The 27,841-nt window shown below is 42.8% G+C and overlaps 1 long non-coding RNA gene and 1 other non-coding gene across 2 annotated transcripts; both read right to left on the minus strand.

The window, feature by feature from the left end:
* Window positions 1-16,415: 16,415 nt before the first annotated feature.
* Window positions 16,416-17,207, minus strand: LOC115032969 (MIR408bHG). Its single transcript, NR_163745.1, has one exon. It is a non-coding gene; the product is annotated as an MIR408bHG (long non-coding RNA).
* On the minus strand, window positions 16,996-17,142 carry MIR408b (microRNA MIR408b). The gene has a single exon (NR_121172.1). It is a non-coding gene; the product is annotated as a microRNA MIR408b (primary transcript).
* Window positions 17,208-27,841: the final 10,634 nt, after the last annotated feature.

Consider the following 27,841-nt stretch of genomic DNA (forward strand, 5'->3'; position numbering starts at 1 on the left):
CTCAACGGGGAGTAGGTTTGCAAGAACCAAACCTCGGTAAAACAAATCACCGTGTCATCCGCTCTTATTCGCTTGTGATTTGTTTTCGCCCTCTCTTTCGGACTCGTTTCTATTTCTAACGCTAACCCTGGCTTGTAGTGTGTGCTTAAGTTTGTAAATTTTAGATTTGCCTATTCATTCCCCCTCTAGGCGACTTTCAATTAGTATCAGAGCCCGATACTTCATTAGAGCCTAACCGCTCGAAGTGATGTCGGGAGCATCCGCCATGAGGGAGATCGGGACCGGCGACAAGTCTGCAAGCTCGAGGAAAACGCACTCAAGGGAGTCCACCCACAAGCACAAGGAGGAATCCTCTTCCTCCATCAAGTCCCAACGGAAGGGTGACAAGAAGAAGAAGATGAAGAAGGTGGTCTACTACGAGACCGACTCTTCGTCACCCTCCACCTCCAGCTCAGAATCGGCATCCGCCACTTCTAAGAGCCATGAGCGCAAGAAGTATAGTAAGATGCCCCTTCGCTATCCTCATATTTCAAAATGCACTCCATTACTTTCCGTCCCATTAGGAAAACCACCTATGTTTGATGGTGAAGATTATTCTATGTGGAATGATAAAATGAGGCATCACCTAACCTCACTCCACAAAAGCTTATGGGATATTGTTGAGTATGGAGCGCAGGTACCAAAGGAAGGGGACAAGGATTATGATTCGGAGGAGGTCGAACAAATCCAACACTTCAACTCCCAAGCCACTACTATACTCCTCGCCTCTCTAAGTCGAGAGGAGTATAATAAGATGCAAGGGTTGAAGAGTGCCAAAGAGATTTGGGACGTGCTCAAGACCGCGCACGAAGGAGATGAGGTGACCAAGATCACCAAGCGGGAAACGATCGAGGGGGAGCTCAGTGGATTCATGCTTCACCAAGGGGAGGAGCCACAAGCGATGTACAACCGGCTCAAGACCTTGGTGAACCTAGTGCGCAACCTCGGGAGCACCAAATGGGATGACCATGAGATGGTCAAGGTTATTCTTAGATCACTCGTTTTTCTTAACCCTACACAAGTTCAATTAATTTGTGGTGATCCAATGTATAAACTAATGTCTCCCGAGGAAGTGATAGGAAAATTTGTGATCTTTGAATTGATGATCAAAGGCTCCAAGAAAATCATCGAGCAAGGCGCCACCTCAACACCCGAGGTGCAACCCGTCGCATTCAAGGCGACGGAAGAAGAAAAGAATGATTCTACACCAAGTAGGATTCCCATCGACGCCTCCAAGCTCGACAACGAGGAAATGGCGCTCATCATCAAGAGCTTCCGCCAAATCCTCAAGCAAAGGAGGAGGAAGGATTACAAACCCCGCTCCAAGAAGGTTTGCTACAAATGTGGTAAGCCCGGTCATTTTATCGCTAAATGTCCTTTGTCTAGTGATAGTGACAGGGGCAACGACAAGAAGGGAAAGAGAAGAGAAAACGAGGTACTATAAGAAGAAGGGCGGTGATGCTCATGTTTGCCGGGAGTGGGACTCCGACGAGAGCTCCACCGACTCCTCCTCTGACGAGGACGCCGCAAATATCGCCGTCACCAAAGGCCTTCTCTTCCCCAACGTCGGCCACAAGTGCCTCATGGCAAAGGACGGCAAGAAGAAGGTAAAATCTAGATCCTCCACTAAATATGCAACATCTATTGATGAAGCTAGTTCTAGTGATGATGAGGATGATTTACTTACCCTTTTTGCCAACTTAAACATGCAACAAAAAAAAGTTGAATGAATTGATTAGTACTATTCATGAGAAGGATGAACTTTTGGATAGCCAAGAGTTCTTCCTTATTAAGGAAAACAAAAAGCATGTTAAGGTTAAAAATGCTTATGCTCTAGAGGTAGAAAAATGTGAAAATTTAACTAGTGAGCTAAGCACTTGCCATGACACTATTTCTAGCCTTAGAAATGAAAATGCCAAATTAATTGCTAAGGTTGAGAAATCAAATGTTTGTGACGATTCAATTGTTAATCTTAGAAATGATAATGCTAGTTTAATTACTAAGATTGAAAAATTGAATGTATCTCTTTCTAGCCTTAAGATTGAAAATGAAAAATTAATTGCTAAGGCTAAAGATTTAAATGCTTGCAATGATGCTATTTCCAATCTTAGAAATGAGAATGTTATTTTACATGCTAAGATTGTTGAACTAAAAGATTGCAAACCCTCTACATCTACCGTTGAGCATGTTTCTATTTGCACTAGATGTAGAGATGTTAATGTAGATGCTATTCATGATCACCTTGCTTTAATCAAACAACAAAATGATCATATAGCTACATTAACTGCTAAAATCAATGAGCATGACTTAGAAAATGAAAAATTTAAATTTGCTAGAAGCATGCTCTATAGTGGGAGACGCCCTGGCATTAAGGATGGCATCGGTTTCCAACAGGGAAACAATGTCAAGCTTAATGCCCCTCCTAAAAGATTATCTAATTTTGTTAAGGTCAATGCTCCCATGCCTCAGGATAACGAGGGCTATATTTTATATCATGTTGGTTATCCTGAGGATAAGATTAGGAGAATTCATGCAAAGAAGACTCATTCTCACCATGCTTTTATTTATAAGAATGAGGCTTCTAGCTCTAGGCGTTCTACACATGCTAAAATGCCTAAGAAGAAAACTCCTATTGTAGCAAATGATCATAACATTTCATTCAAGACTTTTGATGCTTCTTATGTGCTCACTAACAAATCAGGCAAAGTAGTTGCCAAATATATTGGGGGCAAACACAAGGGGTCAAAGACTTGTGTTTGGGTACCCAAGGTGCTTGTTTCTAATGTCAAAGGACCCAAGACCGTTTGGGTACCTAAGAACAAGGCCTAAATTTGTTTTGTAGGTTTATGCATCCGGGGGCTCAAGTTGGATCATCGATAGCGGGTGCACAAACCACATGACAGGGGAGAAAAGGATGTTCTCCTCCTATGAGAAAAACCAAGATCCCCAACGAGCTATCACATTCGGGGATGGACATCAAGGTTTGGTCAAAGGACTTGGTAAAATTGCAATATCACATGACCATTCAATTTCCAATGTTTTTCTTGTAGATTCTTTAGATTACAACTTGCTTTCTATTTCTCAATTATGTAAAATGGGTTACAACTGTCTTTTTACGGATATAGGTGTTAGTGTCTTTAGAAGAAGTGATGATTCAGTAGCATTTAAGGGAGTGTTAGAGGGTCAGCTATACTTAGTTGATTTTAATAAAGCTGAACTCGACACTTGCTTAATTGCTAAGACTAACATGGGTTGGCTCTGGCATCGCCGACTAGCCCACGTTGGGATGAAGAATCTTCATAAGCTTCTAAAGGGAGAGCACATTTTGGGACTAACCAATGTTCATTTTGAGAAAGACAGGGTTTGTAGCGCATGTCAAGCAGGGAAGCAAGTTGGTGTTCATCATCCACACAAGAACGTCATGACGACCAACAGGCCGCTTGAGTTACTCCACATGGATCTATTCGGCCCGATCGCTTACATAAGCATCGGCGGGAGTAAGTATTGTCTTGTAATTGTGGATGATTATTCTCGCTTCACTTGGGTGTTCTTTTTGCAGGATAAATCTCAAACCCAAGAGACATTGAAGGGATTCTTGAGACAGGCTCAAAATGAGTTCGGCTTAAGGATCAAAAAGATTAGAAGCGACAACGGGACGGAGTTCAAGAACTCACAAATAGAAGGCTTCCTTGAAGAGGAGGGCATCAAGCATGAGTTCTCTTCTCCCTACACGCCACAACAAAATGGTGTAGTGGAGAGGAAGAATAGAACTCTATTGGACATGGCAAGGACCATGCTTGATGAATACAAGACTTCGGATCAGTTTTGGGCCGAGGCGGTCAACACCGCTTGCTATGCCATCAACCGGTTATATCTTCACCGAATCCTCAAGAAGACATCTTATGAACTCCTAACCGGTAAAAAGCCAAATTTTTCATATTTTAGAGTCTTTGGTAGCAAATGCTTTATTCTTGTTAAAAAAGGTAGAAAATCTAAATTTGCTCCTAAGGTTGTAGAAGGCTTTTTACTAGGATATGATTCAAACACAAGGGCATATAGAGTCTTTAACAAGTCCACTGGACTAGTTGAAGTTTCTTGTGACATTGTGTTTGATGAGACTAACGGCTCTCAAGTAGAGCAAGTTGATCTTGATGAGCTAGATGATGAAGAGGCTCCGTGCGTCGCGCTAAGGAACATGTCCATTGGGGACGTGTGTCCTAAGGAATCCGAAGAGCCTCCACAAACACAAGATCAACCATCATCCTCCATGCAAGCATCCCCACCAACTCTAGATGAGGATCAAGCTCAAGATGATGAAAATAAAGATCAAGAGGAGCCATCTCAAGAGGAGGACAATGATCAAGGGGGAGATGCTAATGATCAAGACAAGGAAGATGATGACGGTCCAAGACTGCCACACCCAAGAGTCCATCAAGCAATACAACGAGATCACCCCGTGAACTCCATCCTCGGCGATATTCATAAGGGGGTAACGACTCGATCTCGTATTGCTCATTTTTGTGAACATTACTCCTTTGTGTCTTCTATTGAGCCATACAGGGTAGAAGACGCATTAAGGGATTCGGATTGGGTGTTGGCAATGCAAGAGGAACTCAACAACTTCACGAGGAATGAGGTATGGCATTTAGTTCCACGTCCTAATCAAAATGTTGTGGGAACCAATTGGGTCTTCCGCAACAAGCAAGATGAGCATGGTGTGGTGACAAGGAACAAAGCCCGACTTGTGGCCAAAGGATATTCACAAGTCGAAGGTTTGGATTTTGGTGAAACCTATGCACCCGTAGCTAGGCTTGAGTCAATTCGTATATTACTTGCCTATGCTACTTACCATGGCTTTAAGCTTTATCAAATGGACATGAAAAGTGCCTTCCTCAATGGACCAATAAGGAGGAGGTCTATGTTGAGCAACCTCCCGGTTTTGAAGATAGTGAGTACCCTAACTATGTATATAAACTCTCTAAGGCGCTTTATGGGCTCAAGCAAGCCCCAAGAGCATGGTATGAATGCCTAAGAGATTTTCTTATCGCTAATGGCTTCAAAGTCGGAAAAGCTGATCCTACTCTATTCACTAAAACTATTGCAAAAGATTTGTTTGTATGCTAAATTTATGTTGATGATATCATATTTGGGTCTTGTTGGGGGCCTTCGGCTTCCGAAGGTCCTCAAAAATATGATTTAACAATGTTTCTGGAAGTATAAAGCATGAACAGGTACCTTCGGACTTGAATTGAAACCATAGCGTGAAGAAGCACGAAACAAGAACGAAGGATGGAACAGAGCTGAAGCTGCGCGCAAGGAAGCTTCGGCATGATGGCAGAAAAGAGGAAACCGACTTAAAAAGGAAAAGACTATTTAGACCCCGATAGATTACTATAGAATTATTATCAAAAGCAAAGGGCCTGAATGTAATTTTGCATGGGCTGCGACCCGTGCCTATAAATAGATGAACAGTACTCCCGTACTGTTCACGCTGACTTGGCATTCGCTTTTGCATCACGCTTGTACCCTTGCTTTCCTTCAAGCCAAAGGTACATTCATAATTTGTTATTGTTGATATAGTAACACAAATAAAAATAAGTTGATAATAATGTTTAAAGTGTTTATGTTATTTTTCATATCTTGCACATGAATCCTTCTTCATCATTTATTGTGCTTATGAAGGTTTTTCCTTCATAACCTTCGTCCGGAATTCATTATATTCGAAGGGAGATAATGCTTCAAAGGACAAAGGACTTTAACATTTAACACTTTCTATGTTGCCTTGTTCTTAACTCTTAGCATTTGAGAACAAGTCCCCAACATTGGCGCCCGCCTCCGGTGAACTCACTTCCACTTTTTGAGTTTCGAACACCTTCGTCATGCCGCCAAAGAAAGCTTCAACAACAGGGGCTGTCGCTCTGCAGCCGCTGGACCCCAACCAGGAGGCCCGAAGCCAGAAGAGGAAGGCCACCAGTCCAACGCCTCAGGAGGACGACTTGGATCAAGAGATCAGAAATATGGAGATGCTCCATCAGCAGGTGCAAAGGAAGAAGGAAAAGATGGCTAGGCTAGCTGACCTGCAAAGGCAGATAGACGAAGCCTCTGAAGAAGTTCGCCATCTTACTCAAGATGAGCAGAACCGAAGGCCTCAGCACAGAGAGCTTCATCAAGAGGGCTTCTTCAACGAGGATGACTGGTATGAGAATTTCCATCATGGAAATTTTGCTTTTGATGATGCTTCTCCTCTGTCAGCAGAATTGCAGGCTACAGCTTGGCCTCCGTCTTACAAGCCACCTCAACTCCCCATGTACGACGAACACTCAGATCTGAAGCAGTTTCTCATGAGCTACGAAGCAACAATATCTTCTTATGGTGGCAATACTGCAGTCATGGCGAAGTCTTTCGTCATGGCTGTCAAGAATGTTGCACAAACCTGGTACTCCTCTCTTCGGCTAGGAACAATCACATCATGGCAGAAGCTGAAGGATATGCTGATCACCAGTTTCCAAGGGTTTCAAACGAAGCCGGTCACCGCTCAAGCTTTATTCCAGTGTACCCAAGATCATGAAGAGTATCTTCAGGCGTATGTCCGAAGGTTCTTACGCCTGAGGGCACAAGCGCCAACAGTGCCTAATGAAATTGTCATTGAGGCCATGATTAAGGGGCTTCGGCCGGGACCTTCAGCCCAATATTTTGCCAGGAAACCCCCTCAGACTCTGGAGAAACTGCTTCAGAAGATGGACGAATACATCTGTGCTGACAATGACTTTCGACAGAGAAGGGAGGAAGCTTACAGGTTCTCCGAAATAGCCAGGGGCTTCGGAGGGAGAATTCATCCTAGACATGTCAGATTGATTCATTCTACTCAGAATGATGACAGGGGAAGCCAGCAGCAGAGGCCACAATATTCCTCCCAGGCTTCGGGGCAGCAGTAGAGCTATCCTCGGCCCCCAGCTCCAAGGGGCAGAGGTGCCAGGGGATTCGGAGGAAGGTTTGGGGATCAGCCCAGGAAAATTTATTGTCTATTCTGTGGTGAGGACAAGGGCCACACCACCAGGATGTGCCATGTCACCATCCAGAAGCAAAAGGAGATAGCAGAAGCTGCAGCCCAACAGAGCCAGCCGCAGCAAGTTATGCATACTGCTTCGTACCACTCGCCTTACATCCCAGAGTATGTAGGCAACCACCCTGCAGCTTCTGTTGCTTCGGCAAGCCAACCTCAGGCATCTTGGCAACAGCCTCCACCTCCACCACCAATGCAACGAGGCCAGCAAACAGAAGGGAGTCAGCATACTCACCTCCAACGAGACTTCAGAGAAGAGTCCGAAGCTCGCACAGTCAATAGTACTGTGCCAGAATCGAAGCATATTTACTAACAAATATCCTACCTCGGCAGCAGTTTTTGCATCCAGTATCGTTTTCTTTTTAATAAGGAACAATTATCGAAGGCCTAAATGTTTTTTGTCGTTTTTAATTTCTTGTAATAGCTTCTGCCATAGTAAAAATATACTTTCTCCACAGAATAACGGAGTCCAAAAAGTTGCCAAAGCATAAGAACTTATGGTTACAAGGAGAACCTCCGAAATAACTAAAAGTCGTTCCTAAGGGAGCGCAGCGTAAGTTTTCTGCTCAAAAGTCATTCCGAAGGGAATGCAGAGCTTACAGCGAAAAATAAACGCTGATTCCGCTGAAAGTAAAAGGCGAAGAAGCTCCTAAGGGAGGCTTACAGCGAAAAATAAACGCTGATTCCGCTGAAAGTAAAAGGCGAAGAAGCTCCTAAGGGAGGCTTACAGTGAAAAATAAACGCTGATTCCGCTCAAGTAAAAGGCGAAGAAGCTCCTAAGGGAGGCTTGCAGTGAAAAATAAAACGTCGATCTTCGGCAAATATCATTTTGCATAACATCACATCATCACATCATTTGCATAGCATAACATCATACATCATATTGCATCAATGACGCAAGAAGGGGGTTCAATGTTGATATTCGGAGATTGTTTCGAAGAAACAGTGCCAAGGCACAAAAATAATTATTGAAGAAGCATACCTTCGTCAAACTCTGAAATGAAAAGATCTATTGGTTACTGATTTTATGAAGATTGGATGTTTTTTATGAAATATGGATATTATTTACGAAGCATGAAAAGAAGGGAAGGTGTTTTTTCGCCGAAGGCTCAAAAACGGTATGTATGTAAAGTTTCATGCATCGTAAATAATTGAACCATAAATAGCTTATATATTACATTCAAAATTACAAAATATTACACATATTGTTCAACAAATATTACATTCCAAATGTTTTTACAATAACATCTAATCTTCCCTTAGAACTACTTCTGCAGCTTCGTTTAGTAGTTGATCAACAACTTTGTCCATGATAGCTTCGGCCATTTTTCTAATCTCGTCATCCCCCTTTACGTTGGGGTCCGCTAATGGCTCGGCAGGCTCTGAGGGAGGAGAAAGTGTGGCTATGTTACAAAGTGTAAACAAGTTCGAAATCAAAAAGTTACAACAAAAAGCCAAAAACTACTAGTTAATACCTATTCGCCCTTCGAGACCCGCACTTTTCCCAGCGGCCTCTGCTACTTTTCTAGCGTCATGAATACCCTTTTCGCTTCTCCGAATAATTTCTTGAGCCATCTCCCGGCCACCATTTTCCTAGATGTCGGTGAAAAATTTTCCACCAACCAAACTTGCCTCGCCCGAAGGGTCTTTTATGTCTTCAGAAGATAAGTCGGCTTCGGTTTGTGCCAAGGATTTCACGTGATCGCAACCTTTCTTCTCCAAAATAGTGGCAACCCCCTAGCACCCGAGAAGGCACATATGTCTCCACGTCCGTTCAAAACTTCTTCAAAAGCTTCAGCTTCGTGGCTGATCCATCCAATTGGGCCCTCGGGGTCGCCCCTATGAAATTTTCTTCACTTGAGAACGCGCCAACGCTGGCGAAGCTGGTTCTTATTTTCTTAACACATTCTATAGATTTTTCATAACACCTTTTCTTGGATGCACGAAGCTCTTCAAAGTTTTTTTCCAAATGATTTGCCCATTGTTCACTAATTTCTCGTTTTGCTTCTTCAACTGTGCACTCTTCTTTAGCTCTGGCTAGCTGTTTCCAAAGATCCTCAATTTCGCGCTTCTGAGCCTCAGCTTGAGCTTTGAAAGCAGCTTCGTCTTCTTTTATTTCATTCACCAACGAATGTAATATTTTATCTTTTTCGATACCTTCGTTCCTTAGTTCAATTACTTCGGAACGAAGGTTGCTCAAGGCTATGGTACACCCTTCGTCTTCGGCATCTTTTTGTGCCCTGAGGGCATTGCTAAGTATAAGGCCCTGCAAAAAATGCGTTAATAAGTTTAAGCAAATGAAAAGTTTTGATTTCAAGGAATAATACAAAGATCTCATTTTTTCACATTTAAACTATTGTACGCTAAGCTGTCGGCCAGCTCGTTCTTTGACAACACCGAGAGCCCGTCTTCTAATATTGGGGATCCGAAGCTCTTGCTCATCTCCCGACAGACAGAATCTACTAACAAATCTACTTGTGAAGAATTTAGTAGGATCATGATTCAAAAATTCGAGATGTCTATGATAAAGGAGTTGAAGTATTTCTTAGGATTTCAAGTAAAGCAACTCCAAGAGGGCACCTTCATCAGCCAAACAAAGTACACTCAAGACATACTCACCAAGTTTGGATTGAAGGATGCCAAGCCCATCAAGACACCCATGGGAACTAATGGGCATCTCGACCTCGACACGGGAGGTAAATCCGTAGATCAAAAGGTATATCGGTCGATGATAGGATCTTTACTCTATTTATGTGCATCTCGACCGGATATTATGCTTTCCGTATGCATGTGTGCAAGATTCCAAGCCGATCATAAGAAAGTTCACCTTAGGGTCGTGAAACGAATCTTGAGATATTTAGTTTATACTCCTAAGTTTGGCCTTTGGTACCCCAGGGGATCCACTTTTGATTTAATTGGATATTCCGATGCTGATTGGGCAGGGTGTAAGATTGATAGAAAGAGCACATCAGGGACTTGCCAATTCTTAGGAAGATCTCTGGTGTCTTGGGCCTAGCCTCTAGCCTAGTTAGTTAGGACTTCCGAGTAGCACCTCCAAGTCCTGGGTTTGATTCCCCTCGGGAGCGAATTTTTAGGCTTGGTTAAAAAAATCCCCTCGTTGTGCCCCATCCGCTCTCGGGTTACGATGTCCTGTGCGCCACCCTCCGGTTGGGCCGTTGCAGAGTGGACAGTTGACGCCGGCCAGTTAGTGATGGGGGGCCAGGGTTCGGGGATTTTCTCGGTCGGGACCATTGTTTCGGTCTCTTCTTAATATAATACCGGGAGGGCGGTCTTTCCCTCCCCGGCCGAGTTTTTTTTTGTCTTGGCCTTCAAAGAAGCAAAATTCTGTAGCCCTTTCTACCGCCGAAGCCGAGTACATTACCGTAGGCCTTTGTTGCGCGCAATTGCTTTGGATGAGGCAAAGCCTTAGGGACTATGGTTCCAGTACACGACACGACTGGCTTCCACCACACGACTGGCTTCTATGGCAAGCCACGACCGCCTGGCTTCCTTGACACATCGAAGCCATCTATAAATAAGGTACCCCTGCGGGCATGCTCCACTAATCTACACACTCGTCTCTTTTGTATCAACCGCAATTCCATCAAAAGTACGTAGTACGTAGTGTTAGTTCAGCTCGTCATGGACTCATTCAAAAGCCTAGTGTTGTCTTCGTCATCCGATGATTCCAACGATGAGATCGATAACTTGTTGCTTTGGCAACAAGTTGACGACCTTGTACTAGGAGACACGAGCACACGCTGTAGGCGCTCCTCATTGCCTCGCCGAGTTATCCATAGGGACCACGCTGCTGGAGAAAATCTCATCAAGCACCACTACTTCGGACCTAATCCAGTGTATCCATCACATGTTTTTCGTCGAAGGTACATTTCCTAAGTAATGATTTTACTTTGATTTTGAGGTTCGTTTTCTTATTTTTTTTCTTTCTTTTCGTTTTTAGGTTTCGGATGCATCGTCCTTTGTTCCTACGTATCCTTCGTGGCGTTCAGCGAGAAGACGATTACTTCACTATTCGATGTGATGCAACTGGTTTAGCAGGGCTTGGTCCATTACAAAAAGTTTGTGCTGCTTTGTGTATCCTTGCGTATGGGTTACCAACCGATGCGGTAGATGAGTACATACAGATTGGACAGACTACGGCTAGGGACTGCCTTATTCGTTTCTGTCGCGCAATCATCTCTTCCTTTAGCGAACGATACCTCCGTATCCCTAACCACGACGACATTGCTCGCATACTAAGTGTAAATACGGACAGGGGATTTCCGGGTATGCTAGGCTCCATCGATTGTATGCATTGGGAATGGCGCAACTGTCCTACTGCATGGCGCGGACAGTTTTGTGGGCGCAATTCGAGGCCAACAATGATACTAGAGGCAGTCGCTGGGTATGACCTGTGGATTTGGCATGCCTTCTTTGGAATGTCTGGTACTAACAATGATCTCAACGTGCTTCATCGGTCACCAGTGTTTGATCCGTTACGTAATGGGACGATGCCACCAGTGCACTTCACTATTAATGGTACCACGTAGAATTTCGGATACTACTTAGCAGATGGCATATATCCAAATTGGCCTACCTTTGTAAAAGCAATTCGTCATGCATTTGAGGAAAAAAGGTTCACTTCACAGCCAAGCATGAGAGTTGTCGAAAGGACATAGAGCAATCATTTGGAGTTTTGCAGGCGAGGTGGGCAGTTCTACGTGGCCCTGCTTATGGTTGGGATCGTCATCACCTCGTTGAGATGATGACTGCTTGCATTATTATGCACAACATGATTGTCGAGGACGAAGGAGATGGTGCAGCAAATGTGGACTTCATTGGGCCCACTGGCCCCCCAGAAGTTTGTAATAATATTCCTGAGGTCCGCAACGAGTGGCTAAACAATCATATCCGCTCTGAATTACCCAACGATCTCGAGCAGGACATCACATCTCAGACGACATACTTGTCTTTGCAGCACAACCTGATAGAACACCTTTGGGCACGTCGAGGGTCGATGGGTTGAAGGCCTACATCCATATTATGTGGTACAACAATGTTGTTTTCTTTGTATTATGAACTAAGTCATTAGTACCAGGAATGCAAGTCATGTCATGTATCTTGGTCGGTAGTGAACAAGTCTTGGTTACTTGTTTCTCTAATGCATCTGCTACAAATAATTTACATATGTTGCCAAACGTCAAGTCATGTATGCAAAAACCTTATTATGAATATCAATATTCTGAAAATAAACAATGTTCAAAAACCAAGCTCATGTTCTCAAACTAATAAGGAAATGATGAAACACTCGAAATCACACAAGTCCAAACACACAGAAACACGGTTTGCCGATACAAAGGTGAGCAACACCTTATCAAATTAATTAGTACTCTTCAGACAGGATTGTTGATGAAATAGTCGATTAAACCTTTTCTCCTCGCGATGTATACAGCTTTTAACTCTTCTGGTAAAGCATCCATATCCATAGCATAAAGTTTGTTCAGCTCTTCGTCCTTTTGCTTCCTGTCTTCCATCATCAATTTTTTTCCTTCACTTCTATTTCCTTGGATTGAACCTCCAACTTATTCAGTTCAACTTCCTTCATGAACTCAATGTTCTGTTGTTTTAGGTCTGATTTTTCTTCACTTTGCTTCAATCGTGCTATTTGAATGTCATGGAGTCTGCACAGGTACTCATTAGACTGGGATGAACTGGATATTGCCTTTTTCCTTGATGCTTTCGTCGAGTCACGTCCTAATGGTCTCTTACCTTTTGAACCACCTTCCTCAAATTTGACTTCATTAACAGAACCTATAGGTGTTAGAATACGAACAGGCTCCGTCCCCGCATTGCCTCTCCAGGGGCTTCCATGAACCATGGCATCCCATTTGGGTTCGTTTTTGAGCCGCGTCCAGCAATGCATGAAATGAAAAGGCTTTTTCTGTGATGTGGCATATAGAGTTGCAGCTTTCGAAGTCTACAAAAGATTTGTAACTAGTTGTCAGTGCACGACTACCAGTAAGTTCACATAAACCATGACCATACATTAAGTAGTAGAAATGAATGTTATTGTACCTTGTCGTTATCTGTGAGGCCACTCTGGTTTTCCCTTAGGACTCTTGCGTAGAATCCAGCAAATTTGCCTGTTTTAGCTCTTATTTTGTCCCACCTGCTGCTGAGAGCCCTATTAAGTCTCAATGGAAACTCACCTCTAAGTTCATTGTACCTTTTCTCAATTCTAGCCCATAAACCCTCCTTCCTCTGCCCTGTGCTAATGACTGGGTCACTACTAATCTCTAGCCATGTTTTGCAAAGCAACAGGTCTTCATCTGGTTTGAAGTTCTGTTCCTTTGTCCTCCTAAATGTCCCAGGTGTATCTGAAGGTTTGCTAGGGCTGTTAACTTCCTGGACACTGTGTTCTGCTTCGGATTCAAAATTGATAGGGTCAGTCTGGTTGGGAACATGGGTGGAAACCTGTGGACATGGAATGGGTGGTACCAACTGTGGTTGACCGAATGATGTTTGTGTAGGAGGACCCCCAGGATTCGTCATACCAAAAAATGGGTTCCATGGATTACGAAAGGTATATGAAGATGGGTCATGAGGTCCCTGGGACCAGGTAGGATTGGTCATATGGGATGTAGGATTAGTAAATGTAGAAGCCTGTGTTGGGTCGAAACCTTGGGCCTGCCACATCTGAGGATCCCACATGGGTGGGGGGAAAATCTGGTTACCTGAATTGGGGCTGGCAGCAGTATGTTGAAAAGGTGTGTTTGTGTTGTTCTCAGCCATTCTGGAATGAAATACAGTAATACATTAAGTTGGACAACAGATAACAAACTTGGACTATAAAGTAGAAACTTGAATGCATTCCACATAAGGTTCATAGAAAGGAACAAAAGGAAGAAGCATTGCACATAAGGTTGATACATAAGGATGAAGCATTCCACATAAGGTTCATACATAAGCAACATAAGCTTGAAGCATTCCTACATCGGTTACCCATGCATCACAGACACAACACAGAAGTTCCTATTTTATTTCGATGCATTACTACCACTTAGACCATGGTCTAGGTACCACTATTACAGGTTCCAAATGCTATACCTAGTGGACCTGTCCGAGTCGTAGGAGTCATTGTCACTGGCCTCATACAATTCAGGTGAGGAAGGGGGGTGAAAGTAAAATGTCTAGGCACTGGCTTCGCAGCCTCAGCAAGGTTAATTTGTTCCTCCATCCTCTCCTTCTCTGGGTCAGACCTTGCTTTGCTCTCCAGTGCATCCTGCTCCATCAGGTCTACCTCCTTTCGAATAGCAAGTAGAGCATTCAGAAGGTAATGCTCGTCACCCAAATGATGGAAAGCCTCTTCTAAAAAGCTCCTAATATTGAAAGCACCAGTTTCCACTGAGGATGCAAGATTGAGGACCAAGTTTTGCAGCACTTTGGCATCATGTCTGCTCATCTTGATTCGTATCCTCAAGCAGTTGCTCCTTGGCTAGACAAGGTGCATACATGAAAAAATTAGGGCGAGTGTTGTTACTAATTGGTGAAATTGAAGTGTTCATGGCAGTTAGCAAACAGCTGTGGGTTGCAATATAATAAACTAATGTTGCAAAATAATAAACAAAGTTGTTTATGGCAGTTACCAAAGAATTGTTGGTTGCAATGTTAATGAACTGTAAAGTATTTGAACACAGTATCCGTGCCTTGGTCCATATGTTCGTTTTATATAAAAAAAACTAAACTTGCACAACAAACATGGAAGCACAGACAACATACATGGACAGTACACTTAAGCAGTTCATTAAAAACAAATAACTATAGCGATAAAGGATTTAGAACCTCAGTTAGTTGAAGTGGACGTCAAATAATCAAATATATTTTTCAAGCTGTATAATAAGTAAAGGTTTCGTCAGTTGCATGAAATGGTTAGTCATGCAAGGAAAGACTACTCGAGATTGTAGGTTAACTGAGTCGAATTCATAGACAGAATTACTTACTCCAATTGAAAGAAATGGATATGCAACAAACAAGGGGTTCTCATGGGGAATTAAACGGTAATTGGTACTTAGTTGTTCGCATAGGAAGATGAACATTCGTTTGTGTACCAGCAAGATTGAGCAAACAACATACAAACAACATGAGTGCAAATTAATTCACATGCGACACTTTGGTGGATACACAAAATTGAGCACACGTCGATGAGGAATATGGAAATCAGACAAGAGTACTCATGTTCTATACTATGATCGAAAACTAAAAGTAGGTTACATAGTGTACATGATAACGACGGATTAGTTAACCTTAATAGGCTAACAATAGGCGATTCGGACAACCGAGGTAACGTTAACCCTAACTGTCTAAGTTCGCCATGAACAAATAAATGGATCTAGTTAAACAAGTGAAAGTACATCTAAACCCTAGTGCTTATCCAAGGTAGGTTTTTGTGGGACACGGATTGAATCCCTAGTGTACAACTTGGAGAAGCGGCTGACGTACCTTTGACCTTCAAGTTCGAATGACGCAGATCGGTTGAGCGTAGATTTGTGGGCGAATCGATAAACTCCCTTTGACCTCCACCCCGCAGACGACGAACCGGCGGACAGAGAAGACCGGCGGCGGCGTCTTCGCACGGATCGGCCGGTTCGCCGCTCCGCGAAGCTAGCCGGTGGATCCGCGTGGACGACGACCTCTGCTGCTCGCCGCCCGAACCAAGAGAAAGGAATCGCGGCCGAGGGCGGATCCACGGCTACCTTCTCCGGCGGCGGTTCGGTCGCCCTAGGTTCGCCTGGAGCGCCCTCGTCGGAGTATTCCGAGCGCGCGCGCGCTTGTCTGGGAAGCAACCGGCTGCGGGGGAGGCGAGCGCCGTAGCGTGCCCATCCATTTAGCGGGAGAGAGAAGGAATCGGGAGGGGAGAGGAGGAGGAAGAGGCAAGCGGTGAAGGGGAAGGGGGCGTACTGTAGCCTCTATATGGGCTACAGTAATAGGGGAGGGGGAGGGAAGCGGCGTCCGTTGAAGACAGTCTCAGGGCAAACGGTGTGCATGGGTAAAGCGAAAAGTTTCTTACACTGGGAAAGAGGAGGTGGGATGGTGGGAACTCAAAATAGTCAGGCACCATTGGATGGAAAAATACTTGGGGTAGATTTATGTGGTGTTTGATTTGAGTAATGAGCTAGTCCATCATTTTCTCACTCCTCACTATTTTTGTTTGGTTTGGGTAACAGAATGAGTTGATTCATCACCACCTCATTCTTCAGAGTTAGCTACTTAGTACTAATATGAGGAATGAAGTCGTCTCACTAAATTTAAGGAATAAATTCATGATGCACCACCTCAATTTAGATGGTGTGATTCTTCAAACCAAACGCTCTATTAATGTGTACATTTGAACACCATAACTGTTTAAGCATAGGATATGTTGCCAAAAAAGCATAGAGGTGGATCATGTTTCTCGCCTTTGTTCCCGTTCTTTTCTTCGGGTACCGAAGCATCGGAAGCTCACGCTCATCTCCATCGATCTCCTGTCCATGGTGAGGATCACTGGCGCCTTGGCCGCTCTTGTTAGTTGCGCTCCTGCTCGGCCTCCGCCGGCAGCAACTCTGGGCACCGGAGCCGCAGAAGCCAACACCAAACGCGGACGAACGGAGGAGCACTTTTGCAGGGCTGACTGAAACCGGAAAGTTGAATTAAATGATGCGGATGTTTTACAGCAGTCATTACAATAGAATTGTTGTAAACCCTATTGCAGGGACCTGCGGTGTTTATTAGTACTGGTGCAAAGACAGCCAAATTAGTGTAGGACTTGTACTGAGAAAAGAATGCAGGAAAAAAAATTATACAAAACCATAACGAGAGAGAGAAAGAGAGAGGATAGGTGGATGGGAGACGGTGAGGAGCCAGGGAAGAGGCAGTGCAGGGGAGGGAGCAACAACGCCTGAGTGTGTTTGTGGTGAGTCCCTCCATTTTGTGAGCGAGCAAACAGAAATCAAATTTGGAATTCTGTTGATGGCCCCCTACCCATGCTCTGCCTCGTCCCTGTCTCCGATCAAACCCAACCCACCTCTCGCTCTCCTTACCTGTGTGTGTCTGTGCTAACGCTAAAGGTACCAACTCCATGGAACATTGGAGATCTATATATACACGCACGCAGCAAAGAATTAACTTGCCGCAGCGCAGTGCAGTACAGTACCGCTAGAGAAGCAGGCCTCGCTGGCTTTGTTTCGTCAGTACAACTCGTACTGCAATGCAACACACCCAAACCATGTGAGACGCCCGGCTGCCCCCGCCAGTACGTACCGCAAGCAGCGGCCATGCCGTACATCTTCCTCCTCCCGGTTTGTCAAAGGCACGTCACCAATCCGGCAAACTGCATCAAGTCTCCCATTTTGATTTCTGTCACTGTTTCAACGAATATGTACCTGCCTCACCAAATTACTGTGACACATATGAATTCAGATGGATACGTAGACATCCAAATATATATTACAAATAAGGTAGATACGTAGACGTCCTAATCAGTTCGGGTACCGCTTTGTTTCGAGATATAAGCCGGGAAATGTTACACCATTTTCTTCTGGTTTTGATGCCTGTTACAATTTGTTTACATAATCGTAATCCCTGGGCAGTAAAATAGTTGACGTTTTAGATTTGGACATAAAAAATTAGACAAAAGTAAAAAAAAAGTATATTGTAGAAAAACAAAAAGAAGAGAAATATGGATATATTAAAAAAAATTTGAGGTGTGTTTTCTTCTGATTTTTCTAAAAGTTAACTTTCTTATAGTATAAAATTGAAAGCATATATAAACCTGTTTTTGTTTTTAGTGGCTCTCAGATAAAACTGTAAAAAAATATATGAAAAACTTTTAACGGCCATTAGTGGCTTCTACCAATCAGTTTTTAGTTTTTTTATAGCTTATAGCAGATTTTTTTCACAACTCACAGTCCAAGCAGCTTTTTACATAGCCACGCAACACAACCAAACAGACTGTCCAACGAAACATACTCTGAGACGAGAATGATGCGTTCGAGTTTTCTAAACGTCCTTGTGAAAGCAAAATGCGCTCATCAGATAAACTACAACAACTATCTACAGAGTTCCTTCGTCAAACAACGTGGTACCAACGTACGTACCAACCATTAGTAATGTTCCCGGCTCGTTTTCAAATTGTACAATACATACAAGAAAATTTCTGTAAAGGCTTCCGATTTTTAGAATGCAATAGAAGTGCCTCTCCTCGAGGAAAACCCAAAAGGCTGCAGCATCTCTCCCAGTAACCTCTTGCGGTATCCATATCCATACCTGAACACTCGAACGCAGTTATCCATCATCTTGCGGGTTATCCACAGCTGAATTCTCAAACGCCGCCACTGTCAGTCAACGTCCTCACCACTTTCGTCGTCGTCGTCGTCATAAGCCACTAGAGAGCCAAGCGTTGCCTTTGTGTCGTCTGGTTGCTTCTGATCTGAGCCGTGCCTATCTGAAGGCCGCCGCTCCTCGGGAGCAGGTTTAGCTTCCGTCTCAACCTTTGGTTTCTTGGCATGCGGCTTCACGGAAATTATTATGTTCTTCAGGAGCGCAGGCTGGCTCCTCTTTGTAGGTGGCTTAGGTCTGCTCTCCTAAACAGGGGTAGGTGCTAGCATAGTTCAGCTTCAGCTGGACACATCGGTGGAACAGATATTTTGATGTTCCATTGACAGCATCATGATGAGAAATGCAGTTACTAAATGGCAGGAGAATCTGCTTAATAAGCAATATGTATGCACGTGCTTTCCTTTAATCTTATCTTAAAACTATGATAACATCATAAGAAATGTAAGTTTGTGTTGAATCTGTCAATGGTAACATACCTCAGGTCTAGATACTGTAGGAGTCTCGAGTTCATGAACAACGGTGGACCGTGCAGCTACAGCCTCCTGAAACCGAAAAAAAAAATACTCATTCAGTCAGTCATGCGATTCATGGTAGCTGAACAAGACCACATATCACAGTTCAAGCAAAACTAGTTAGTTGCCTGTACATATAGGTAGACCTTGCTTAAATCAGATATTTATTCAAGCATGATTATATTTTTTATTTTCAAATTATTAGTATATGTATATATTTACAACATGCAACATCTCTTCTTAATATAACACAAATAGACATGAGTTGCAGTTGTAGAAGCCAAGCATTTTATACCAAGCGAACAGGGTTCAAATCCTCCATACCCCATTTTTTTGGCTATTTCCTGCGCTCGCTGGGGCGACGCACGAAGAAATTAATAACTTAAATATAGTAGAGAAGAGATGGCTCATAGTACAAAAGTCAGAAAAGGATTGCTGAAGTTTACTAGTTTAAGATTAAAATAAAATGAGATCACTTGTATGCACTATGGAGCATCTAAAAGCTCCACATCTGCTATTCTATTCTATAACGTGTTGTGATGATACATCACAATAAATTATTCTATGCTTCCATCAAGTCCTTTTTAGTGAAAAAAAAACCCGAATCTGATAGACTAAGCTACAAGGCCATACAAGCCGGCCAAATGCAACAATAAAGCTACTGCAGTGCTGAACTGCTGAAGTTAAAGGAAAGGTTTTTCATGTTTGATTATGATTATATTTGGAGGATAAAAATACTGGCTGTGTTGAAAATAAGAGGTTCATTTGAAAACAATAAAGCTAGGGCAAGACATAGTAATTGTTACTTGTCAGTATATTACTCACATGGAAACCGCGGAGCTGTTCTGCTTCTTCATTGGCCACCTGCTGTTCATATTCCTTTCTTGACTGCCCAAGTAACATAAAACAAGGAACTAAGAATGTTGCAAAGGCCTGGACTATAAGATATCCCTAATAGTAATAATATACTTTAGATCCCACATGTTTTATGTTCGTAATTCTTATATATTCCTATTAAAAGGCAAGTATTAATGACTAAGAAGATTACCAAGCTACCCTAGGCTTGGATTTAAGATTATTTTCCCACTGTTCCAAATTTCAATACAATAACACTGCATATCACCAGTGTTATTAAAACTACGTTTAAACGTCAAAACGCTAATTAGAGGTTGAAACCGCGTTTTAGCATTTTGGTGTTCTAAACTGTAAAGTGTTTCATGTGTTTTAGATCATTAGCTACTTTTGGGCCCAGTTTGTTAGTTACTTTTGGGTCCAATCCGGCTCATGGGTAAAGTTTTGGTAAGCCACTAACAGCTCTGTTTTGGTATTTAACTTTATGTTATTGTCTGAAATTATGATATATTGGTTTTTTTCCCTATGTTGTTTAAAACTACGTTTAAACGAAGTTTAAAAGTCAAAACTTCACCCATGAGTGTTTCAACGTTTTATCGTTTTAATAACCTTGAACATCACAAACATATTGTTTAATGTTTTGTAAATAAGAAATAATGATACTGTTCCAGTGGAAAAATAAAAGAATGCAGTAATTTCCAGTAAATGAAAAGGGGGTAAAAGTGACATAAGAAAATGAAGCAAAGCCTTCATATGCTATGAATGAACAAATGGACCAGGTTTCTTATTATTAAAGAACAGAACAAATGATGGATCTAGCCATCCACACCTGATTTTGTGCTCCCAGTAGTTGGTAATGAGTGAGGAGAAAGAACCCTTAAGCAGGTATACACATAAAGATACATCAGGGAGCACGGCAAATAAAATGTTATTCTCATTAAATATTTCACCCTTTGTGTTGTGAGGATGCTGACAGGCAGTAATATACCATTTTGTTTTACATGTTGAAGTAATGATTTTCAAAGTGAGCTAGCTTATGTAAAATGCTTACCAAAGCCAATTTATCAAGAAACTCTGTCTCATCCTCATCCAAAGCCTTTGGAGGTCCTAGATAGAATAGATAACTATTAAAATCAAAACAAGAAGCCAAATTTAATTAAAAATCAAACTTCAGTATTCCTAGCCTTGCACTTTACTCATTGTAACCAGAAATAGTAATAGCACTAGACAGATGGATAGCAGATCACAAAAGTTGTTCAGCACAGATGCAGACTTTCTTGCAATCAAACAGCACTCGAACAAGAATAAGATCTTCTGTTACTCCATAGACAAGTCAAATAGTTCAACTGCAATTGTTTATTGATACTACTACTACTACCTGCAAACTTCAGCGATTATAGAGTATTTTTTTAGCCTGTGCAGATCGTGCTGCAACTTGAATTTGCAGATAATATGACAATCACACTTGTGTAATTCGTATAAGTTCTTCATGACCACATCCTTATGAGTACTAGCACGGAAAAATACACCTAAATCTATGATAGAAATTCTGCTCACAGTGAACAAACACAACATAACATGGTGTCAAGGCATCCGTGGCAAAACATACTGTGCTTGAAACGCTCATTGAACTCGGCGTCCTTCTTCTCCTTGTTCTCCTGTAGGATCTGCACAGCGCATGACGAAAATCCGCATTAGCTCCAAACCAACGGGTCTAAAAGGATTATGAGGGGTGACCTCACCTGGAAGAGGGGTTTGTCGCGCTGCGCGGTGCCGTCCTCCACACGCTCCCCTCGTGTCCGCTTCACCTCGTCAAGCTGCAATTTTTTTCGAACCACAAAATTTCGGAGATCCTCCCACAAAGCTCAGCTAACTTTCTTCCTAGGTTTTGCCCTTCCGATTCTACGTGCCCGGCAAGCCAGCGCGAGAGGGAAAGAGGGGGAGTCAAGTGTTCGGGGCCTAGCCTGGTCTTCGGAGATGAAGTTCACGAGGCGTATCGTCGCCGGTGGCGCCGCCGCCTTCGAGTTCGGCGTCATCTCCTTCCCGGCCATTGCTCTTTGTCCCGCCCGCTGTTAATTTTTTCTTTCTTTTCTATACTATACGGTCGTCATGCGTCATTTTTTTACAAATAACTCATACAGCTATTTCAAATTAGATGTCAAACGACGTCCGACACGGGCTAGATGCACGCGGGCCACAACTATGGCACAGACACGTCATGCCGGCCTGCTAACTGTGTCGGGCCAACTCGTTAGTCCGTCGATCCATTTAATTAAATCAGCTAACTGTGTCGGATCATCCCGTCGATCCATTTAATTAAATTAGCGTACCGTTGCACGTCTATAGATGTCAAACGACGTCCGACACGGGCTAGATGCACGCGGGCCACAACTATGGCACAGACACGTCATGCCGGCCTGCTAACTGTGTCGGGCCAACTCGTTAGTCTGTCGATCCATTTAATTAAATCAGCTAACTGTGTCGGATCAGCCCGTCGATCCATTTAATTAAATTAGCGTAAAATGTTAAAAAACGGTGTAGGTGGTGGGATTCGAACTCATGCCCTGATGGAAGAAGGACGGAAGACACTAGGTGAAATTGTTTAACCAGTAGAACATCACGCTAAGATATTTTTAATATTGAATATAAATTGTATATAGGTATATACGTTTTTTGTAAAATAAAAAATAATCGTGTTGGGCCCGGTCAGCACTACGGGCCGAGGCTACAGCTCAAGCACGGCATAATATTTTTGGCTCTTGCAGACATTAGGTCGTTTCTAAGACCACATTGGCGCAATGGACTACATGGTGTTTGAGGTTGCTGAATTGGATAGAGCAGCAATGATTCGTCACACTAACAGCAAAATAAAAGGTTATTTGTTGGTTTTAAACGTTAGTAATTGCTACGAAGTAGCATAATTTATATGGAGTGCATCCAGTTTTTATTGATGCCTAACTTTAACAATCACTCAATATTTTAATCTATCTTTTTTATAAGTTTGACATAATGGGACTTATTTTAGAAACTTGATCTCACAAACTCTCTTATTTAGTATCTGTATGATGGAATTATGTCATTTTATAATCTCTGTTCATTCAGTCAATCGTTGTGAACTCTCTTCTAATCGCTCACTTCATTGGCTGGGTTGTACCAAGATATATTTGCATGGAGTAAACAATAACATAAGTTAGCTAAATCAAAAAATATATTATACAGAGAGCGGAGACAATCAATAAAAACTCTTAAATTTTTTTTGATGGATAGTTTACGTGGGTATTGTTGTAAGTCATCGTAATACACGGGCAACCGACTAGTTTCTCAGTATGCCTCAGTGACTGACGAGTCACGACGCCGTTGGATGATGATATACGCGGTCTAGGCGTATAGCCGTATATCTGAACATCCGGTCAAAAATACTATTCGCCGCTTCAAAATACTTGTCATTAGCAGCAATTTCGACGCCTCGTCATTTTAAAAAACACAAGCGCATACTAGCGCTCGAGAGCGCTTAAACAAGCGAGAGAAAAGTTTCCCCCGTAACCGACGATGGTTTTTATAGCCCATAAAAGCGTCTCGGAATCACATAGGGTTGACACTTTTTTAGGACGCCAATCACTCAACACGAACCAGCAGCGATACTCTCTGCTCAGAGACGGACGGTTCGTAACCAGGAGCCGGACGGTGCGTGGCCTGGCGCGAGGCTAGAGTTCCTGTCTAACGGCCGGACGGTCCGCGCGTGCGCAGGGGCAGCGGAAGATCGGCGGCGGCGCCTGGATCTCGCTCCCGGGAGGGACCCCGTCAGAGAGGAGAGATCCTAGTTGATGTCTAGGCTCGGCAGGCCGACCTAGACTCATCTAATCGACGTAGAGTCAAAGAGAAGCGAAGAATTTGGGATTGGAAGGCTAAACTAGAACTAGACTAGAACTACTCCTAGAAAATAAATGTGAAATAGAAGTGTTATTGATTCGATTGATTCCTCCAAATCGGTCGTATACCTCTCTATTTATAGAGGGGGGCTGGACCCTTTACAAACTAATTTCCGAGTTAATTTCGTGAATCTAGCTAACAACCGTAGCACAAAACTCGGAACCCTAAACTGCTCTGTGCACGCGCGGACCGTCCGGCCTCAGGGCCGGACCGTCCACCAGCTCAATTTAGGGCCCGTTTGGCACAGCTCCAGCTCCTGATTCTAAGCGAGGATCTAGAGGAGCCGTGCCAAACGGGTATTTTTTAAAACTGATTCTCGTGTGGAGCCGAAAGATCAGAAGTCGTTTTTGTGAAGAAAGGTGGGATCTAAAAAAACCTGCTCCACCCTCCCTTAAAACAGCTCCTCAACCAACAAAATATGGACCTCCCCTTAAAGTTTGATCGAAATTACCCGCAATTGCCATTGGACAAAAACATAACGAGCCAATTTATGGATTAAACATTTGAGACCATTTTATGCACTACTATGATGGGAATATTTTATATGTTATTGTTTCATATTTTTTCCGTATATGCATCCTACTTATTGGTTTGTAATAAAGTTGAACTGCAAAGGGTAAAACAGACAATCGCCACAGACCACCAACTCTCAGAAGACAAGAATCAGTTTACTTGCCAAACGGTTTAAAAATAATTCTGATTTTCTAGGAGAATCAGGAGGATCAGCTCCTCACGAGGATCAGGATCTGGAGCTAAAGAAGCAGGAGCTGGAGCTTTGCCAAACGGGCCCTTAGTGTTGAACATATGTCCCCCTGCCTTTTGGTGTAGCTGAGCAAACCAAAAGCAACTAACTCGATGTGATTACATCGGTTCTCTTAGGCATCTTGCCACATACTAGGATAGTATTGTTTGAGGAAACGCCCATTCAAAGCCTTGGGTAAATCCTTGCCTTGTAATGTTTGTAGTAAATAGGCGTTACCAGACATAGGCCTGGGCAAAAAGAACCGGAACCGAGGAACCGAACCAAAATAACCGAGAACCGAAATCGAACTAACCGAACCGAAGGAACCGTTATGAAATTCGGTTCTTGTTTTTTGTGAACCGAAATAAATGAGACATTTTCGGTTCTACACTCCAAAGAACCGAAAGAACCAAAAAACCCAAAAGTATTAGATTCAATTTGTTACATGTGTTTGTAACTTCGGATGTTGTGTTATTGACTTATGTTGAACCTCTAATCATCCATGTATTATCTATGAAATTATGGTCATTGTGCACTTGTGGTTGTTTGTGGGGAGATGTTGCTGAAATTTCTCACAAAAGTTGTCGTTATTCAGAATTTTAGAGTGGTTGTTATAATTCGGTTAGAACCGAGGAACCGAACCGAAGAACCGAGAACCGAACTAGTCGGTTCTGGTTTCTTTATCTTGCTATTTCGGTTCTAGTTTTTGAAGAACCGAATTTCTACAAAAACCGAGGAACCAAACCGAACCAAACCAAAGAACCGAACGCCCAGTCCTAACCAGACATTACCTATTTTACTTTATAAGGACCCTCCCAGCTTGGCGACCATTTCCCGAACTTCCGGTCTTTATTCCTTAGAGGCAGGATGGTCTTCCACACCAGGTCCCCTACTTGAAATGACTTTGCTTTGACCTTCTTGTTGTAGGCCCTGGCTACCATGATCTTGTCCTTTTCTATTGCTCCCAAAGCTATCACCCTCTTGTCGGTCACTTCATCAATATTATCCATCATTGAATTATAATAATCAATGACGGTTAGATCATTTTGTCTGGCGAACCTGACAGCATTCAAACTTATTTCCACAGGCAACACTGCTTCCTGCCTATAGACAAGCTCAAAAGGAGATACTTTAGTAGCACTATGTTTAGATATTCTTTGAGCCCATAAAGCTTCGGACAAAATCTTATGCCAATGCTTAGGATTATCGGATATCTTCTTTTTTATCAAGTTAATCAATGTCCTATTACTAGACTCGGCCTGCCCATTGGCCTGAGCATAATATGGAGATGAATTAAGCAACTTAATTCTATATAATGCAGCAAATTCACGTACCTCCTTTGACATAAAAGAAGTTCCTTGATCTGTAGTCAAGGTCTGGGAATGTCGAATCTATGAATAATATGCTCAGTTATGAACTCAATTACCTCCTTGTGCGTCATGTTCTTCAGAGCAACGGCTTCAGTCCATTTGGTAAAGTAGTCAGTGGCAACTAACACGAACCGATGCCTCTTTGATGATGAAGGATGAATTTCTCCTATAAAGGCTAATCCCCATCCTCTGAAAAGCCAAGGCTTGATGATAGGATGTAATTCGGCTGCAGGGACCAACTGTAAGTCGCCGAATTTTTGACACATTTGGCATCCTTTGTAGTATTTGAAACAATCAGCTATCATGTTAGGCCAATAAAAACCAGACCTTCGCAACAACCACTTCATCTTTGGAGCCGATTGATGGGTACCACAAATTCCTTCATGTACTTCGGCCATGGCTAATATAGCATCATCTGGGCCCAAGCACTTAAGCAGGACGTCGTTGACTGTTCGGCGGTAGAGTTCACTCATCAAAACATACTTGAAAGTTGTACGCCGAATGTTCTTATCTGTCCTGATATTGGGATTTCGTAAATAATTAGTTATGGGCGTCCTCCAATCACTTGTATCGGCTTCATTATCAGCCGAATCAATTAGGAGAACTTTCCTGGTAACTCCGGACGGTCCAGAGTCTTTACTCGGACGGTCCGCGACCTGGGGAATTGGCCCGGTTATCAGATTTTCAATGTTGTGAAATCTCTCTCGCTTTATCCGATAACCTGATGCATCTTGTGCCAAATTGTTAGCTCTATGATTCTCAACTCTAGAGATATGTCGAATACTGAATTCGTCGAAAGAATGAATTATGCCCCAACATTTTTCAAGGTAACTATTTAGAGTACCATCAAAACATTGATATTCTTCTAACACATGTTGGACGACCAGCTGAGAATCACCAAATGCCTTCACATGTTTTACTCCCATGCAATTTAAAAGTTCCAAGCCGAACAAAAGGGCCTCATATTCGGCTTGATTGTTAGTGCAATAAGTTTTCAATCGGCTAGAGAAGTCGAAGGAGACATCACTTGGTGAAACAAGTACGATGCCAATTCCTTGCCCTTCACTGCAAACTGGTCCATCAAAATATAAAGTCCAAGGAGTAATAGTGAGGTATGACATGTCTAGTTTATGAGTATCATTAATCCGATGTTCTACAATAAAACTCGCTACGACCTGGCCTCTCATAGATTTCAATGGTTCATAGGCCAAGTCATATTCTATGAGTGCATAAGCCCACTTACCAATTCTACCACTCATAATTGGGTTATGCAACATGTATTTGATCACATCGGCTTGACCAGAAACAGTGCAATGACTAGACAGTAAATAACATCTACACTTGGTGCATGCATAAAACAAGCATAAGCATAACTTCTCAATAAAAGTGTACCTCATTTCAGCATCCACCAACCTCCGACTTAGATATGTCACCACATGCTTCTTTCCTTCAGTTTCTTGTGTCAGAACAGCCCCAATGACTTTATCTTCAGTTGCAATGTATAATTAGAATGGTACTCCTGCTCGTGGTGCTTTTAATACGGGAGCCGAAGACAAGTATTTTTTAATGAGATCAAATGCTTCCTGCTGCTCTGCCCCCAAGCAAATTCGGCATCATTCTTAAGCCGAAGGATAGGGGTGAAGGCATCAATCTTCCCGGCTAGGTTAGAAATAAACCTTCATAAATAATTCACCTTGCCGAGAAACTTCTGCACTTCGACCTTATAGGTCGGAGGTCCCACATTCCGAATAGACTTGATTCGGTCAGGGTCTAACTCTATACCATGTTCATGGATGATAAAACCTAAAAACTTACCAGCCGACACTCCAAAAGCACATTTACGTGGGTTCATTTTCAAACCATATCGACGCATTTTATCAAAGGCTTTGCGCAAATCAGCTACATGAGAACTAAACTCAGCCGATTTGACTACAATATCATCAATGTAGACTACCATAGT

The sequence above is a fragment of the Zea mays genome, chromosome 8 (genome assembly GCF_902167145.1).
Source record: "Zea mays cultivar B73 chromosome 8, Zm-B73-REFERENCE-NAM-5.0, whole genome shotgun sequence".
Classification (NCBI taxonomy): Eukaryota; Viridiplantae; Streptophyta; class Magnoliopsida; order Poales; family Poaceae; genus Zea; species Zea mays.